At 44.6% G+C, this 14,310-nt stretch overlaps 1 protein-coding gene across 1 annotated transcript in view; it reads right to left on the minus strand.

The window, feature by feature from the left end:
• The window catches only part of LOC141582964 (uncharacterized), an 815,156-nt gene that overhangs the window by 176,394 nt on the left and 624,452 nt on the right, over nucleotides 1-14,310 (minus strand). The window lies entirely within an intron of this gene.

Below are 14,310 nucleotides of genomic sequence, written 5' to 3' on the forward strand. Positions count from 1 at the left end.
TTTATTTGTCTGTTTTGCTTTTGATTCTTTCTTTATTTCCTTGTACATTTTGATTAACCCCTTGTCTAATATATAAATTGCAAATATTTTCTGTCATTCTATCATTCTGGAGATTTTTTTTTCTGTGTGGAAGCTTTCAAGCATGGTGTAACCTCATTTGTCTGTGCTTTTGTTGCTTGTGTTTTTGAGGACATTTCCAAAAAAATATTTGCCCAGACCAAGCTCATTAAGTGTATCCTGTGCTTTATTCCAGTAGTTTGAGACTTCTTAGTTTTCAGCACATGTTAATTTTTTAATGTTTTTAAAACTCTAGTTTTACAGATCAGTTATTACTACACTGCATAGGGAGGAGTGCACTGGCATGACTGTGGCATGCTACAGCCCCAAACTAATAAGCTCAGAAGCCTCAGACCCTGAAGTAGCTGGAAGTATAGATATACATCGCTGTAATAAACATTTTAATCAATTTGAGTTATATTTTGTATGCCGTGATTCATAGGGTTCTTGTTTTTCCCTGCACCACTTGTTGAAAATACTGACCTTATTTTATTTTTGCGTTTTTGGCATCTAAGTAGAATATCAGTTGGCTATAAGTGTGGTGATTTCCTTCTGCTTACACTATTCTGCTATATTGGTTCATGGCATCATGATGCCTCCAGTGCTGTAAGTTTATTCTCCAGTCCCACTGTCATCTTCAGCATTGCTTAAGCTATTCAGAATTTTCTGTGTGTGTGTGTACTGTGTGGGAGGGATTCATATTAATTGAAAAAAATTTTATATGTGTGAAAATTGCCATTGGTGTTTTGTTTTGTCTATGAGAGGTCAGAGGACCTCTTTGATTCATATAAACTTTTTAATCACATTACATTTGTTGGTCAATAAACATGGACAGCTTTTCATTTATTTATGTCATTTTAGTTAGATTTTATATTTGTCTCATAGTTTTCTTTTTTTTTCTTTTCTTTTTTTTTTTTTTTTTTTTTTTTGTCATTTTCTTTTCAGGGATGGTGTTTTTCTCTTTTGTCCAGGTTGGAGTGCAATGGCATGATCTCAGCTCACCAAATCTCTGCCTCTGCTGCATCAGTCTCTTGAGTAGCTACTATTACAGGTATGTGGCACCAAGCCCAGCTAATTTTGCATTTTTAGTAGAGATGGTGTTTCTTCAGATTAGTCATGCTGGTCTCAAACTTCCAAGGTATGGTGATCTTCCTGCCTTGGCCTTACAAAGTGCTGGTATTACAGGTGTGACCAAAAGTGCCCAGCCTGTCATAGCTATTATAAATGGCATTGTTTTCTTGAGTTTTTCTTAAGTTATTTTTCTACTAGTATATGAAAATGCTGTGAATTTCACATGTTGATTTTGTAAATTGAAAGTTTACTGATTTTCTGAGTTAGATTTAACTGCTTTTCATTTGTGTGTTTAGGGATTTCTATATTATGTCATTAGCAGATATGAACAATTTTACTTCTTCCTTTCCTATTTGGGTGCTTTTTCTTTCTTTCTCTTGTCTAATTGCTCTGGCTAAAGACTGCCTTTATTACATTAATATAAGTATTGAAAATAAACGTCTGTTTCTTCTTTCAGATCTCACAGAAAACCTTTCATCTTTTAACACCTGTTAAGTGTGATGTTCCCTATGGTTTGCCATGTATAGTGTTACTTGGTTATACTTGTCTATGTCACTTGTTGTGTGGAGTTAAAATTGTTCAATGCATAATTTGTTATGAGATTTTATTATGAAAAGATGATGAATTTTTCAAATGCTTTTGTTCACATATTGAAATGACTGTATAGATTTATTTCTTTATTTTGTTGATGTAATGTATTGGATTCCTATAATCCTGTTTGATCAGGATAAATGATTTTGTAAATGTGCATTATGAGTCATTTTCCCAGTATTTTGTTGAGGATTTTTACATCCGTTAATCAGGTATATTGCCCCATAGTTTGTGTGTGTGTGTGTGTGTGTGTGTGTGTGTGTGCATGTATGTGTGTGTATGTGTCTGTATGTGTGTGTGTGTGTGTGTGTGTGTGTGTGTGTGTCCTTGTCTGGTTTGTAATCAGCGTAATGGCAGCCCCACAGAATGAACTGAAACAGTTCAGCATCTTTCCCTTTTTGACTAGAATAAAAATAATTGGTAGCATTTTGTACTTGAGTTTAGCTTTTTGTTTTTCTAATTTCTTGACTGAAACATCAAGTTGTGTATTTGTAGTCTTATTTTTGATGAACGCATTTGTTGCCACAACTTCTCTCTTGAAAGTGCTTTGAATGTATCACATGGTTTTGGTGTGCTGTGTTTCTTTTTTTTCTCTCAAGAAATAGGATGCCTTTTCTTTAAGGTCTTTGTTATTAACTCATTGATTGTTCAGGAATATGTTGTTTGATTTTCATGTCCTTATAAGTTAGTGATTTTAGGAAAGATACTTAATATGATTTACCTCTTTTCAAATTCATTACAATGTACTGTTTGGCTTTAGAATAAATCTTATTGAAAACATTTGGTATTTCTGAATATTTTTATTTCCTGAATATTTATATTTATATTGGGAAAGGTGTCTGTTATTATTTCCCAAAATAAGCTTTCCACTCTCTGTTATTTTTCCTATGATAACGCTTTTTCTTTTTCTGAGATGGAATTTGGCTCTTGTCACCTAGGCTGGAGTGCAATGGTATGATCATGGGTTACTGCAACCACTGTGTCCAGGGTTCCAGTGATTATTTTCACTCAGCCCCCTAAGTAGCCGGAATTACAGGCATCTACCCTCATGCCCACCTAATGTTTTAATTTTTAGTAGAGACAGGGTTTACCATGTTGGCCTGACTGTTCTCAAACTACTGACCATACGTAATCCACCTGTATCAGTCTCCCAAAGTGCTGAGATTAAGAGCATGAGCCATCACTTAGCTCTACCATATTCATGAACATCAGTGATAAATAAAATTTGCTCTCTTTTCATCTGCCTAGCTCATAGGCCAATATCTATGTCTGAAATTGTTTAGGTAAAACAAACTTACCAATGATTAGAAAGAAAATCCAGAACATATGGATTCATAGCCTAATTTTGCCAGATGTACAACAAACTCATTTCAATGCTATTATAATTATTCAATAAATTGAAGGAAATGGGCTTTTTCATCTCTTATTCTATGAAGCCATGATCAGACTGATACCAAAATCTGGCAGAAACACAACAAAAAAGAAAGAAAGAAAGAAGAAGAAGAAGAAAAAAAAAAGCTTCTGGCCAATTATGTCTTATAGGCATAGATGCACAATTCCTCAACAAAATGTCATCGAACTAGAATCCACATTGGATCAAGAAGCCAGTACCCCACAATCACACTAGGCTTTATTCCTGGAATGAAAAGTTGGGGTTGGGTCTACATATGCAAATCAATAAATGTGATCACTGCATAAACAGAAGCAAAAGCAAAAATCAAAAACAGTAAAATCTATTGAAAAAATCAAACATTTCTTCAGGATAAACTCGACAAAATAAACATCAAAAGATTAAGTCTTTTAGGACAAACACACAACAAACAGCATATTGAATGGGTAGAAGATCAAATAATTCAATGTTATTGCTATCAAACTGCCAAAGTCATTCTTCACAAAATTGGCAAGAATCTTATTCTAAATTTCATGTGTAACTAAAACAGCAGCAGCAACAAAAAGTCCAATTAATCAAAGCTATCATAAGCTGGCATTGGCTCCCCTCCCTTTACCCATCCCAGCCTTCTGCCTTAACTCTAGCACATCTGGCCTGGCTCCACCAAAGTCTGCCTTGGGAAGCCTGAGCTCATCCTGTGATGCCAGCCATCTCAAATGGGCAGTTGCAAGGATACGGCTCTGGTCCAGAATGCCCGGAGCCCATATCTGAGTCCAGTGGCTTCAGCGAGTCTGTATCTGGCGCAGGAGTGCTGGGGTCAGGGACAGCCACACTGTGCCCCCCCTCCCCGTACACCTCCTGCTGCCGCACGTTGGCCTTTTCCTTCCCCACCACCTCCACTACCGCCATCACTTCGTCCACCAGAAGCACCACGTTCCTCCACAAGGCCGGCCCCCCACACCTCCGGCTGTGTGCACTAGTCACCCTCTGCTACCTCCAGGCTGAACACAATGCCCTCCTCCGGCCTCCCACAGACACCTGCTTCTGCTGCTCAACACACGCCAAGAAACCCCTACACCATGCAGACGAGTCCTTAAAAAAACCTTGGGCCTTGCCCTACTTAGCATCCTTTGCTAAAGCTACGTGGACCCAGGGCTCCTGGGATGCCCCACCAGGCTGCCCTCCCACGCATGCACCTTGGGGCCCTCGGACCCAGCGCGATCTGCTATGCCCAGCAGCCCAGAAGACACAGGGCAGGCCCTGGACCTGCAAAGCCCTGATCGTAGTGGTTCATGCCGCTGTTGTCCACTGGCGGGAACCTCTCGATCGGAAATGAGGTGTCTTGCGTGTGCACCGCACAGCATGTACACAGTCCATCCACGGGTGACCCTGGCGGCTGGCCTCTGGTGTGCCTAGTTCCCAGCACCAGAGGAATGCTCCTGGGAGTCCAGCATCCTTAGGGAGGAAGCATGGCACTCCGGGTCTGTATTCGCCTAGACCTCTGAAGAGTACAGACAAAGTCCACCCCAGGAAGGTTCCAGTCGGCTTTCCTCCCACGTGCCTGCCCCGCCCCACTTCCCCGCAAGCCTCCTCCACTAAGCCCTTGCCCCAGCAGCCAGCACTGGTCCCTCTCCCTCTCCTCTGGATCTGCAACATTCAGGACCATCTGCCTGGCCTGCCTAAGGAAGTGAGACGTTTCATGTGTTTGCTGTGGGTCAATGGCCTGCCACAGTCATGATGGCAGTTAGGCCGTCAGACTTTCACGCCCACAATTCCAAATGGCTGGCTGCCCGCCTGGCCTGCACGTGAACCCAGAGCCACTGGGTGGAAACTCGGCCAGCTTGCCACCCATCGCTCCCGGAGGAGGGTGGAGCTGCAGGACACCCAGATTCGGCCACACCCCTCCGCCCTGGAAGACCGTCCCCCACCGTCGCACTGATTGGCTGCGGACAGAGGCTGTTTTGGCTACTTCCGTAGGGCTGCCAGGGCATCTTTCTTTCCCGCCCTGTCTACTTCTGGGCCTTTCAGTCGTAGGCTTGGGCTGAAGGCTTCCAAATCCAGAGGCAAGCAGCCTGAGGTCCTGGTGACCCAGAGGCTGTTTGTACTGCCGAGAAGCACCTGTAATTTCTGTTTCTCTGCTCAGGTTGGTCTCACCAGGCGTTCGGAGGTTGTCAGTGAAAGGGGCTGGGGTTTTCAGTGTGCGGGTGTTGGATTATGGGAGGAGACGGTAGAGCGGGCTCGTCCTTAGCGCCCGTGAGAAACTCGGCTTTGTTAAACTCACGGATGTTTCTTGAGGATTCTTCCTTTTACTGTTGGACGTGTCCGATGTGGGGGCAGCTTGTGGGAGAGGGACCTCTGGCGCCATTGTTTTCCTGTGCACGTTTTATTGAAATGGTTTTTCTCTGTCAGTGTGGTCATAACTGAAATACACAGACAGTGTACTTATGCAGTGTGATCAGGGAAACAACAAAAGCTTGTACTTTTAGTTAGCACATTTCAAATGTCAGATTTTCTTCACAGGACAGTAGCATGCTAAGGTTGGCATAAATTGCCTGACTTTCGGGTTTGTAGAAGTCTGGAAGCATGAATAATCAGTTTAAATTTGCCTCTTTTAAACCTGTAATTGTCTCCCTCCTTCCATGACAGTATTTCAAAGACGTTTCCTGTATCTCTGGTACCGGTGATAATTTAAATGGAAGAAGTGTTTGCAATGGAGATCAATGGCAGCAGATAGGTGAAAACAGAAGCAAATAGATTCGCTTAAGGTTTTGTATTGACCTGGCAAACTGATGTACTCCTGTAATCCCAACATTTTCGGAAGTGAAGGTGTAAGAATGTCTTGAGGTCCAGAGTTGGAGGCTAGCCTGAGTAACATAATGGGGGTCGTTTAATCTGCTGCCATTCTGGCACCAGGGACCGGTTTAGAGGAAGGCAGCTTTTCCACAGACTAAGGGTTGGTAGGAGGAAGAACGTGGCGAGTGAGAGGCAGCAGCTTAGCCTGAGGCACTGGTTAGTGCGGGGCTTCTGCTCAGAACAGCGTGATGGAGCAGTTTTGGCTACAACGGGGCTGGGTGGAGTGCAGGGTGGCGTAGTGGGGTGGCAGGGAGGACGGTGTCATGCAGCTGTGGCACCTCAGGCCATTCTCAGATGTTACATTCTCATAAAGAGGTTGCCACTGAGATTTCTCACAAGCCTAGGCCAGAGTACTGCTCCTAGCCTCCGCCCATCCCAGCTGAGGTGGGGCTCAGAGACTTAGAGTGCTTCACCCCTCATTTTGTAGCCTGGTCGTTAAAAGGCCAAAGATGTTTATGGCCGAAAGCCAGAGTTTGTGGATACCTGACCTAGTTAGTGTATATTTCAAATCACTGAAAGTTTGTACAATATTTAAAAGGTTCTCCCCCCCCAGAAAGCATGTAGTTTAAGGGCTCAGTTTAATCATTTATCTAAATATCATGTTTTGTGTGGTAGTTCACCCTTGAAAAGTGATGGCACTTTAGTAGACCCATAGTGGCATATCACTTCAGCCCAGAAATTTCAAAGTTGGTCAGCAGGATACAACTGCGGTCTGTTGAAAGACACACACACAAACACACACACACACACACACACACACACCCATACACATATGCCTGCACACACACGCACCCTGCACACACCCCTGCATACACACACACACACACTCGCACACACACAAACACACACACACCTACCCAGCTCAGGTAGCAACACAAACCTGTGCACACACATGCACCCCTGCACACACTTCTGCACACAGACAAACACACACACACACACACACACAGACACATAGCAGCTCTGGTAGCAGGCCACTGTAGTCCCAGCCACTTGGGAAGCTGAGACATGACAGGATCACTTGAGGCTGGATGGAGGAGGCTGCAGGGAGCAGTGCAAATTGGCAGCGGAAAACTTACTCTTAAGAAAAATTGTACCTCATAAATAAATAATTTTCAAATAAAGCTATTTAAATTGGGGAATCCTGTGTATTTCCACTTTGTAAAATTAGAATTGCTTCTCTTATCTAGTTTTCCTTAAACGTTTTTCTCAGGTATGCAGTGAAATGCACCATTAATCCATGATGCCATTCCTGCTTTTGCTCTTTATGTTACAGATTTTTTCATATAGGAAGTAAGGTACTTTAGAAGAGGTGAGCCTCTTTAAGGGAATTTCACATCAGTTTTCAACACGGGATGTAATACAATTTAATCTTTTTACCTTTTAATTGTTATCTAAATGTAGATTTATTTCTTACCATTTACAGCAAAATTATGGAGGCAGATTGCCCTGGCAGGCTTTTCATTGGTGGGCTCACTAGAGAAGCCAATGAAAAGATGCTAAAAGCAGTATTTGGGAGACATGGTCCCCTGGCACAAGGTAACCTTTAAAACCATCATATACATATTTTTCTCCAAAGTAAACATAAACTTAATATATGTAATTGAATATATATTTTCTGTTTATTTTTAAAAACCTCTTCTGAAGTTTCTACTTGGTATTCTGAATATTGTCATGGCAGCAGGCAAAGATCACCTGCATAGTACTGCCAATGGGACAGTGTTGTAACCGAGTGAGTTAGAAGGAGAGGGCCACTCTCTAAGTTCCAAATTAAGAGTCCTTTATTTGCCAGTGACTGAGAGTTATGCCATCCTTGGAATCTCTAAGCCCTGACAAAGGGGCTTAATTTCCCTTTGTACCTTGATTTAGGTAGGGGAGGGGGATCCTAGCTGAAGTGGAATTTTACATAAGCAGAACAAGCAAGTTAGATAAGGAAGCTGGTAACCAGGGGCAGGAGGTTCCCAGAATGGTTGGTTGCTAAGGATGTTTGCATACAAGCATGGAGGGAGGTAGCAGGGGCAACTTTCTGTACACTCAGTCACAGAGGAGGGTACTGACAGTAGCTGGTAGACTTGCCAAGCAGGAGGTGGTTACAGTGGTTACAGGTACTGGGAACAGTGTGAACCACTCTTAAGCATTCAAAGCTTTGAATGCAGTGTGACCCAGGAATGCACCTGGAGGGGGCTGAGGCAGGGAGGGAGAAGCTAAATGGAGCATGTCAGGATCACGGCTAAGATGGAGTCAGTTAGGCCAACACAAGCTAGCTTATTACAATACAAGCAAAAGTAAATTTGTTTGGTGGTGGGGAATGAAATGGAATGAAATAAGCTGTCTGTAGGGTTGACGTAGTGTTAAGAATCATAGTAAGGATGTGAAGTGCAATTTGCCTGTTTATTGATGTAACATTTAGATAGCTAGTACTATCGAAAGTCCGTTATATAAATGAAAAGGTTTTCATATATTTTAGTTCTTTTGTTGAAATATCGAAGTGGGAAGTGCAGAGGCTTTTCGTTCGTTGCTTTTGAGAACCGTGCAGATGCTGAGCATGCTACCAGAGATTTGAATGGAAAGGTAAGTTTGCCTTACTAGTGCTATTCTAACTCTGTTCTTCAATTAACAGCATCTCTAGGTCTTTTTAGTACTAGAACACTTTGAAAATAGTATAATGACATATGAATGGACATGGTTTAGTGATCCTCTTACTTGGACATATAAATGCAAGTGTAGTTGGAAAGATATCGGAATGAACATTATATAAATTAACCTTATGGTAATCCAATTTCTATGTTTTTTATTTCAATATTAGTGTTAATATGTTTTCAAAGCTTTTGAACAGCTTTGAAACTTAGAAGGAACTCTCATGGAAATGAGAAAAATAAGTCATGGTTATCAAATGGCTATTAATGGAATTACATCCAATTCATAGTAAAACATCTATAGCACAGAGAAACTGTGGATAGACATCTAGACAGATTCACAAGAAGGAACAATCCTCTCTCATTTTCTGAAAATACATTCTTGAGAAAGTTCATTTAAACAGACCTTTCCATTTAAGGAAGTGTTAAGTACTTGAAAATAGAAAATAATACAAGAACATGGAAGTTGGATAACAGAACAAGTAACTGTTCAGGTTTGTCCCATCCTTGCACCCTTCTCCTAAGAAGATTATTTTTCCTATAACCAGTGTAACATGCATACCTCCTTATTAATTTTTCCAGTGTGTTCTAGAACTTGCTTTGATCCAAACAATAGTGTCCTGTGGAGTGTTAAATTCTAGAGACTGTGTATTTGTTACAGCTATAAATTTTTATGCAATTCTCTTTCCTACTGAATTTCATTATGTTGCCGTCAAGATCATTCCATTGGAACTGCCCTGGGGCTTTTTTCTTTATAACATTATCCTAATCTGTTTTTAGTTCCTGCTAAACTTGATGCCATCCTCATTATCTCCCACAGCTGTGTTCTGGCAAACTGCTCCACTTATTTGGATCCATCTTCCTAATATGCCCACTAAAGTCATTGAATCTTACTACCTTATGGTAGCCAGTCTAATTACCAAAGGAAGAACCCTAGGCAAGGAATATTTCAGACAGGAACCTAACAACATTGTCCAACCTTATACCAAACAGCAAATCCATTGGCTCATGCAAAATACTAAAGCATGACCCATTGCACTTGCCTCTTATACTGGCAACCTCGATAATAATTATCCTCCCAATAAGCTTCTAGATTTTGCCAACAGACATGATTTCGTTTTTCCTAAAAATACCAGACTTCATCCCCTTCCAAATGGAATTACAATTTTCACTGATGGGTCATCCACAGGGCTTGCAGCCTTTGTTACCCCAAACCAAACTATCAGCTTTCAATCCCAATCTTCGTCTGCCCAATTAGCAGAGCTACATGCAGTTATAGCTGCATTTTCCATGTTTCCCAATGATCCTCTCAATGTCTATACAGACAGTGCATATATTGCTACCTCTGTCCCAAAGTTAGAAACAGCCCCATTCATAAAACACACCTCAACCACTGCAAAACTATTTTCTCAACTACAAAAGTTATTAATTTCCAGAACACAACCTTTCTACATTGGACATTTACGTGCTCATTCAGGCTTACCTGGTCCATTGGCCTCTGGAAATGCCAAGGCAGACCTAGCCACCCGGGTTCTGTTAGTTCAACTCCCTAACACCCCTCTAGCTCAAGGACAACATTCGCACAACTTGCATCATCTTAATGCTCAATCCTTAAGACTACCCCATCACATAACTAGAGAACAAGCCGGACAAATAGTAAAGTCCTGCACACAATGTGCACCTCACTCACCGGTCCCACATCTTGGAGTTAACCCTCGAGGCCTCCTATCTAACGCCCTTTGGCAAATGGATGTCACCCACATCCCAGAATTTGGAAATCTTAAATATGTTCATGTCTGCATTGATACTTGTGGTGGATATATCTTTGCCACTTTACAAACTGGAGAAGCCATAAAACATGTTATTGCTCATTTTTTAACTGCCTTTGCATCCCTGGGGTGTCCACGTAAAATCAAAACTGACAACAGGCCTGGTTATGTCAGTACAGCCTTCACTCAATTCTGTACTCAGCTAAACATTCAACATGTTACAGGCATCCCGTACAACCCCCAGGGACAAGACATAGTAGAAAGAGCTCATCTCACCATAAAAACCACTCTAAATAAAATAAAAAAGGGGGAATGGTACCCCCATAAGGGATCACCAAAAAACCTTTTATCACACTCCTTATTTATTTTAAATTTTTTAACACTGGATCAAGAAGGACACTCCGCTGCTGATCGACACTGGCATTTTGAATCCAAAAGCCATTATGCATCGGTAATGTGGAAAGATCCCATGACAGGCGCATGGCATGGCCCGGACCCGGTCCTGATGTGGGGTCGAGGATCGGTGTGCATTTATGCCAAGGAAGCCGATTCGGCCAGGTGGCTTCCCGAGAGACTTGTAAAGCAAGTAGATACCAAAAAATCCAAAAAAACAACTCCACCCAGGGACGACACCGAGCCCTGAGGGTCTTCTATCTTTTCCCTTTTTAGGAGTCAACAGCATGGTATCATTTATCCTGATTGCTTTCCCTCCTTGTCTGTCTATCGGTCCTGTTATACTCAGCAAACTCAGGAGCTTCTCAAGATCACAAATTGAGGCCATAAAGATGCAGCCCATTCAGGTCCATTACCACAGGCTGGAGATGGCAGACCTAGAGATGGAGCTTGATACCTTTCCTCTCAGGTCACCCAGCGAGCTGAACCAGTTAGCCAATGATGGGCAACTGAGGAGCATGAGTAAGGACACTCCACCTAAGACAGGGAGGAAAACGTTTTTCCCCTCCCCATGATGGATAAGGAGTCAATGTTCTCTCATGTGGGGTCCTCTGACCTAAGACAGGCACGGTTCCCGTGGGCATAACTACCCCTCAGCCTAATTTCTAAATAAAATTAAAAAGGGGGACCTGTGGGCAGCAATAGCCGCCATTTTGTGATGTGTTGGGGTTTGCACAAGTTAAGTTTCAGTTCCTGCTTCCTGCGGACAAGTTTCAGTTTAATGTTTCCTGTTGACAAGTTTCAGTCTTTGTTTCCTCACTGATAAGTTTCAGTAATGTTTCAGTTTCTGTTTCTCCATTGAATGCTTCATGTTTCTCTGCTGAATGTTTCAGTTTCAGTTCCTGTTCCTCCACTGAATGTTTCAGTTTCTGTTTCTCTGCTGAATGTTTCAGTTTCAGTTCCTGTTTCTCCACTGAATGTTTCAGTTTCTGTTTCCTGCTGGTAAGTTTCAGTTTTTTGAAACTTAGGAAGCCCGGAATTTCCCAACTGCAAGCTTCCTTTGCCCTGCCTCCTTGCCTGGCCTATTTAAGCTGTGAGCTCAGCAACAATAAATGAGACTTGATCAGACTCCTGTCTTGTCTCCATTCTTCGCGTCTTCTGCCCATCCATCCCCACTCCCTCCCTTCGAGCTCCTGTTGTTGTCCTGCAGGTCGGGACACATGTCGAGGAATTTCTGCGTTTCCAAATGGAGCATGCATCCTGGCTCTCTGTATAGAGGTGTGTCCACCCCCTCATCCTGAGGATCAGTCAGCTCTAGCTCCAACTGAACGGCTCACCTGAAATCTCTGTTCCCTCTTCAGGTGGCTTCATCCTCGTGCAGTATTGCAGGGGATTGCATCACAGGTCCTTACTTATGATCTATCAGAGGAATCAATTGGGAAAGGCCTCATCAGGGCTCAGACTGGTGAGCCAAGCAGCTGGGAACACACCGGGGTCATTCCTGATGTTTCCCAGGGAGGACCCACCTCAGCGATCCTGTTAGATGCTGCGAAGTTGTGGTCAGAAAACCAGCTGAAGAAGTTAGGGCTGCTGTTGTCTCTGAGACGATAAGCCTCACATTCATAATGCTGATACCACTGAATTGGAGTGGAATGAGAAGGCCTGTATTCTACAGAGAGGGGATTTTGCGGGAAGTGGGCTTGATCCGACCACCCACCAACTTCCTTCTGCCCACGTTGGCAATGATCCACCCACCCACCACCTTCCTTCCACTGCCCCTCCTGGGAGGCCACCAGTCACCTGTGAGGTTCACGAGATACTCCTTGGTAACCACTTTATTCCGGAAGTAGGGGTTGCTCGGAAAGAACAACACAATCTTGCAGACATGAATAGGATGCTTGGTTTCTTTCACTTGTCAGGACAAGGTGGAGAAAGCCTAAGTATCTTTTCAGGTGAGGTGCCCATTGTTGCTGACAGCAAGGAGTTGCTTCCCTTCCCCCTCCCCATTAAACCTTCTGGCCTCAGTCTTCACGGCCTCACGTCCAAGTTGATCATGTAGCTAAGCATGTCTTCATCTTGGTCAGTGATCAGGGCTGACATCTGAGGGTGGTTTGCAATCTGACTTAGGTCAAAGAGCCTTCACATGGATGGAAGGAAGAGCTACACGCAACAGGGAAGCAGGTCTAAGAGCCAGAAGGAACAGGGAAGAAGCTCTAAGGCTGGGATACGGGATTTCTGAGATCTGCTTGAGTGTGTGACCTTCGTTTCCCCACCTCCTCCCCCGAATTAAGGCCTTGTGGGTTCACGGAGTGTGTATAATTCTGAGGCTGACTGGGGCAACCTGCAGAGGGCTGCTGCTGTGTCAGGAGTGGCAGAAGCAGCTTATACCCGAAAATGCCCTGTCCCAGATCTGACTGGCAAGGGGGAGCAACCACACTCCCTTCTCAATAGCTCGATTGTCAGAAAAAACTCTTCTGTCGAGAAGTCGCTTCTGCTCTTCAAAAAGACGACTCAAACTCCTGCTGCTCGGCATCAGGAAGGGTCTCTGTGCCGCAGGCTGGAGAGCAGGACCCGCGACCACTCGGGCTTTCCACAGCCAGACTTTGACGCGGCAACTCGCAACTCGCAACTCGCAACTCACCGTGGTTTCCAGAATAGTCATATCCCCGCTGAGCTGCCCGTAAGTGACTTACAGTTCCCCTAGGGCATCTTTGAAGTGGACAGACAGAAAAAGTGCTGAAAAGGATACGGCATTGGCCCAGAAGCCGGGGATGCCCCTGATGATGGCGCCTCTGCGGTCCAGGTGGGGCTTGCGCCTGCGCTCCAGCTTTTCCGTCTGCTGAGAAAAGGCCCTCCTGGCTCGAGCATTAACAGGCTCCAGCTCCGGCTGAACGGCCCGCAGCTCCTCCAGTGCAGACTCTGGCGTCATGGGTCCAGGCCCCGGCTGTGCCCGTTTGTCCTGCTGCTCCCGCTCCACATCGGCTTCCTCCTCGGCCACCACTTCCACTTCCACCATTATGTCGTCGTCCACCAGCAGCGCCTCCTCCTCCTCCCTCAAGGCCTCCTCGTTGCTCTCCTGCGCTCGCGGGCAGCCTGCGGGTGGCTTGGCGGACCCCCAGGGCGCATACGCCGGACTTCAAGGGCGAACTGCCTCCAAAGGCTGTCTGAGCGCGACGCAGACCGCAGGCCTCCCCCAGCGGCCAGTCAGTGCGAGGGTCCCTGGAGGCCACGCCCCCCGGCATGCCTGCAGCCCCAGCCTCCTCGGGCAAGCCTCCGTGAGAAGCCCTGGGAGCTTGCGGCAGGCGGCGCTGGGTGCGGGCACACGCGGGCTGCCTGCCCTTTGGAATTGTGCGCATGGAAGCGCTGTGCCCTGACTGCCGTCATGCGTGTGGCAGGCCATTGACCCACAGGGAACACATGAAGCATCTGAGTTCAGTCGGCAGGCCAGGTAGACGGTACTGAGTGTTCCAAGATCAAGATTGAGAGGAGAGAGAGGGGCACCAGCGCTGGCTGCTGGGGCGAGGGCTGCGGAGAGGCTTGAGGAAGTGGG

This window comes from Saimiri boliviensis, chromosome Y (assembly GCF_048565385.1).
Source record: "Saimiri boliviensis isolate mSaiBol1 chromosome Y, mSaiBol1.pri, whole genome shotgun sequence".
Lineage (NCBI taxonomy): Eukaryota > Metazoa > Chordata > Mammalia > Primates > Cebidae > Saimiri > Saimiri boliviensis.